A 6,000-nucleotide genomic window follows, 5' to 3' on the forward strand; every position below is an offset into this window, starting at 1 on the left:
CTGTACTTTGCATTTTGTTATTATTTATGAATATTATCAGTAAATACATTATTTTATATGTAAATAAAATAAAAAATGAATAAATAAATAAAAAAATAAAATAAAAACTCCTGCTTGTCTTTTTACTACATCTAATTGCCTGATGTTATAGATATAGAAGGGAAGGTGGGGATAAGTTATATACAGTGGTAAGTCTGTGAGATTAGGCATTCTAAGGCTACATATTAATAATACAATAGGGGAAAGTAGAGCAATTTATATATTACTTTACCAAGATAAAACACCTGCGTATGACTCTTCAGAATTAAAATCAGAATCACTTTAAATTTGCCTTCACTTAATGAACAGGAATTTGACTTGGTAAATTTGGAGCTGCTTATAACATACAAATAACATACTGTAAATAGCATTAGTTAAAAAGAAAAACTGCAAAGTCACAGAATAGTACAGTTATAAAGGAAATGTACAAATGATGATGTGCAAATGAAAGTGCGAGTGTGTAGTGTGTATGCACGTGCACACACACACACATCTCCATACAGTATATGGCAGAATACATGAATATACAATGAGGATGGGCTAAGTTACTGGTCTGAGAGGGCTATGGCTCTGGGAAAGAAACTGTTGAGGTGTCTGTTAGTTTTAGTTTTTATTGACCTGAAGTGTTTACCACAGCTGGGTTTTTGGAATAAGTGATAAGCTGGTGAGATGAGTCCCTATGACACAGTTAGTGACAGGAGATGTATACAGGTTTGGCACAGATGGAAGGGTACAGAGCCAGTTATTTTCTCAGCAGACCTCACAACACACTGTAATTTATTTTTGAAGTGTGCCGCTGCTGAACCAAACCAAACACTGGAGAATACGATTACACTTTCAATTATGGCTTTGTAAAATTGAACTAGTATTGGCTGGGAAATATTTAATTTCTTTAGTTGGTGTAAGAAGTACAAATCGCTGCTTTTTAAGTGATGTAGGTGGTGTGAAGGTCCCAGATATTTGTGCCCAAAAAATTTAAAAGATTCCACCATATTGACTGCAGAATTGTTAATTTCTAGTGGGAGAGGTTGTAACTACTTTTTGCGAAAGAAAATGACCATTTCCACGGTCTTGGATGTATTGCACACTGGGGTTATTGGAAGCACACCAAGACTCGAGACAAGACACCTCTTTTCTATAATGTGTTTTGTTGCCATTAGTAATTAGACCAATAATGGGGGTGACATCAGCAATCTAAATGATATTAACTGAAGGGTCAATGGACTTACAGTCATTGGTGCACAAGGAATAAAGTAGAGGGGAAAGTACACAGCCTTGAGGGGCACCTGTGCTAATATGGAGACAGTCTGAGCAGTGGAAGCCCACGCAAAAGTATTTTTTTTGGTTTACCAAAAAACTTTAAATCCATTTACAGATGAAAGGATTCAGTTCAGTCTGTAGGTTTAGTTAACAACAGTTCGGGGACAGTGGTGTTAAAAGCTAAACTGAAGTCAACAAAGAGTAACCTGACATAAGTTCCTTTACTGTCCAGATGCTCCAGCACAAAATGAAGGCCCATGTTGATGGCATCGTTCACAGATCTATTTGCTCAATATTAAAATTGAAGAGGGTTAAGAACAGTAGCTGTAACAGACTTCACATGGGTTGGAACAAGTCGTTTAAATTTTGAAGAGTCCATGAAGACTCAAAGGACCACTTCATATTGCACAGCTTCAGTGCCAAAGCCTCTAAAACACACCGATATGTAAGGGTTTTACCCCTACTTATAAACTTGTGCCGTTGTTTACAATAAACTGTTCTTAATTTGGTCAAGCTCTAGCTCTTGGTATGATGCCTTTACATTAGTTAGGCTTTCATATTTGTTTCTCATTATATGTTGTGTGAATCTCCAAGGCAATGGAAATGACGTCAAAGCAGTACAAATTTCAAAACCAACCTAATTTTCTTCATATCACTCACACTGGATGCACACAGTTTAATGGATGGTTTAATGGTGTGAATACACTGACACAGACAGAATGGGATACATGTAGAGTCTGGCTGATCAACTGGGCTCTTTGTTCATGAACATGCCTACCATAACATATTCTCTATCAATTCTTCAACACATCACTTTCTCCAATGATCAGCACAAAAAATCCCCATCATTAACCCAATACACTCATTCACCCTCCAGTTAAAGATACCCAATGTGCTGTGGGTAACCATCTCAGTACAGCCTTGGTGGGGTTGTATCCCACCATGACACTGTGCTGCTTTCTGGCGTCTCCAATCAGCGATACACACAAGCCAACTGTTGACCTTTCACTTATTATTCTAACCTTTATTGTCCTTGTGTCCTCTAAACACCTTAATGTACCTTGGTGACCAACGTGCTGAACTTTACAACACAAGGTTTTTGGTTCATTTCCAGCCTCTATATGTGACCCCATGCCATTCATGTAACCTGCCTGTACTCCAAATATAAAAACAAATATGGAGACAATTCCACTAAAGATCAAGTTTCTGTAAAAAGTATTCTCCCCTTCTGATATTTCAAATTGTATTGTTATACAACATTGAATCACAATAAATTTAAGTTGTTTTTTTTTTGATACAGATCAATTATTTTGTGTTTTATACTTGAAACTAGTTTAGAGTACCTGTTTTCACTTTGGCAGTAAAGAGTCTTTCCCTGTTGAAGAGTGTGAAAAACATCAAAGCAAATCCACTGTATCTCAACACTGTATAAAAATAAAAAGTGAAAACTTCCATGCGGTGAATAGTTTTTAGAGATGCTACTTATTTTTTCTGGAAAAGTCCCTCATCAAGGAGTTCACTATAGTGAGGTGCTCCACAATTCACAAAAATAACTGCCACATCTAGCACAAAATCTGAACGGCCATACCACACTTCAAACTCTATTACTTTTCAGGTGAACACGCGCCTGTGAGGACAAGCACGGTATTCATTCAATCAATCCTATTGTGTGGCACAGGGTGATACCAGGCTTAGTGCTGCCACCTCACAGCTCTTTGCAGTTGGTTTGGTTTCCACGTCAGTCATGGTCTGTATGTGGTATACATCTTCTTTCTGTGTCTGCGTATGTTCTCATTTGGTATGTGGATTTCCTTACAACTTTGGGCAATTTTCAGTTAATGTGACTGTAGACTGGTGCTCTGCCCATCATTTGTGGTACATTCCAGTAGGTCAGGCTTCAGCTTTCTTGACCTTAAAAATTGTGTGAAACTGCTTTAGAAAATGGATGAATACATGGAGTGTAAATACATGAAAATGCCCCTGTTCTAGTAAAGGAAACGTTGGACTGAAATATTGATAAAAAGATGGACAGATATATAGACTGAGCTAAAGCTGCACTCTGAATCAAATATGATTTATTCAGAAAATTATAAGCAATGTTAGTTACAAAAGACCATCAAAGCTAACATAGCTCATCAGTGTCTCTTTAGGTAACTCCTGCCAAATAACACCATCAAGCTTTGAAGGTCTTCACATTCACACTGTCTATCCCACTACTTCTAATTTAAAGTGTCCATGATTCTCTGTATGGAAAAAAAAAACTTGTAATGTTTTTATCTATTCAATTCTTAAAAAGTTTCCAACTGTTTCATTTTAAAGTTACAGTGTTAATCCACAGTTTGAATTCATTTCATTATTTAAAAACTTAAATGAAGTCACTTTTAGTCTGTAAATGTTCAGCTTCATCAATCTCACAGTTTGTATCACTTAGTCGTGACATCCATCAAATCGCTCTCTCTGAATTTTCTATCCACTATCTATTTTGTGTAATATGGAGAGCAAAATTGTACACCGTAATCCAGGTGAGGCCTCGGTAGTGTATTATAAAGCTCAAGCATAACCTTCTGTGACTTGTGCTCTGTGTGACTCCCTGTTAGCCTTCCTAATGGCCTCTGTACACTCTGTGCTTGTACAGCCCATTACGACTCCTAGGTGTTCCTCCTGTTGTACCTCTTTTGTCTTTATATTTTTAGCAAGATCATTTATATACCTTAGGGTATAACTCATGAATAACCCCACTGAAATATTAAATGTAGAAGTATAACAGTCTGAATGCTACTGGGCACATTTGTTAGTAGGATTTTAAAAAGGTAACTAGACTACTAGAACAAAGAATATATTGTTATGCTGCTTTCCATCTAAAGTGTGAAGTCGGAATGTCTGAGTTCCTAGTCAGAATTTTCAACTGGAATGCCGGATTTCCAACTCAGAAAGTCATGGCTAATCTGTCAAGTCTGAGTTTGTACGTCTGACGTCATTTCATAATGACATTGTACACTGCAAACTTTAGTGACAGCATGCTCTTTATTAGCACTTCTGTCAATTTGTGACTCATTAAATCAGTCATACATACAACACTGCCCAACTTCTATCTGCGGGCATGCTGCTACAATGTTGGGATGCAGAAAATAGTGTATAATACATTGTCATTAGCTGCTATTTATGCCGATGGAGGAAGCCCAACAAAGGTTTTCCTGGACGCATCCATATCAGCTTTCTGAATGATTTACTGGAACGCGGTCAACTCGGGTGTGACGTCATTCCCAGCCTCTGATCATGCTGCCTTTACGGAGATGTATCATCTGTCCATCTACTCATTTCTTAGCGTGCTTGTTCAGTTCAGAGATACGGATTACTGGTGCCAGGCCTGACAATGCTGAATGTAAGGCAGGGAGCAGTTGTGATCAGTTTTCTAGTTCACTGGAAATATACAAAGCTGGGTTGAAATTGGGTTCTAAATATGTAAAACATAACATTTTACATACTGTACACTATCCATCAAAACTTTAGACACACCTAGTAATGTTCATGTTTTTGATAGAAAATTATTCCTTTTTAATCAAGATACCTGTAAATTGCTTTAAAAATACTGCCAAAGCATCACTAGTGTTGCTAATGGCTGTTGCTGCTTGAAATGAGTGATTTGGCAATTTATTATTTACATATAATTGCAAAGCCCGTTTTCAGCAGCCATTCCTTCAGTGTCCCAATAGTCAACATCCCTTAGCTTTTTCTTAATTATTCATTTTAAATGTTAATTGGTTATTAGAGAAACCTTTTCAATTACATTAACACAGTTAGTCTGTTCACTTCAGTTGCAATGTACACCCTACAGTTCAGTTCTGGGTTCAAAACTGGCCAAAATGAAACAGCTCTTTCAAGTAACATGGCAGTCTATTGTTTTTATGCAGGTTGAAGGTTATTCCATGTGACAGACTTCTAAGAAAGAGAAGATTTCATACAAAGGTGCCTGTTACTGTCTGGAGAGAAGAGGATAAACTGGATCCAAGGTCAGGTCAGGTTGGGGAGCATGAACTGGTAAAGCGTGCTGCCACCCCCCACCATGTGACAAAACAGCTCGGGATCCTGGTTGGAAACCCCCCAGGCAGACACACATCCCACAGGGGAATGTCCAGATGGGCAAGTGCATAAGAAGATAAGCACATCAAAGAGTATAGCTTGAAAAATAAACACCTTACAGGCCCTCAGTTGACTTCTTCTGCAACAGAGAACAGATGATTCCAGGATGCTGACCATAATACTCTTTACTGGTCATCTTCTGTCCAATGTTTGTGTTCTTTTGCCCATTTTAACCTTTTCTTTCTATTTTTAAATTGAACCTCTTAGGTGAGCATCGTGGCGCTGCCTTTTCTCTGTTAAAGATCCATCCATCCATCCATTTTCTAACCTGCTGAATCCGAACATAGGGTCACGGGGGTCTGCTGGAGCCAATCCCAGCCAACACGGGGCACAAGGCAGGAACCAATCCTGAGCAGGGTGCCAACCCACCGCAGGTTACACACAAACACACCCACACACCAAGCACACACTAGGGCCAATTTAGAATCGCCAATCCACCTAACCTGCATGTCTTTGGATTGTGGGAGGAAACCCACGCAGACATGGGGAGAACATGCAAACTCCACGCAGGGAGGATCTGTTAAAGATGATACTTGTATTTGGTGTGTATTTAATGAAGAA

The sequence above is a fragment of the Polypterus senegalus genome, chromosome 13 (genome assembly GCF_016835505.1).
Source record: "Polypterus senegalus isolate Bchr_013 chromosome 13, ASM1683550v1, whole genome shotgun sequence".
NCBI classification, from domain to species: Eukaryota; Metazoa; Chordata; class Cladistia; order Polypteriformes; family Polypteridae; genus Polypterus; species Polypterus senegalus.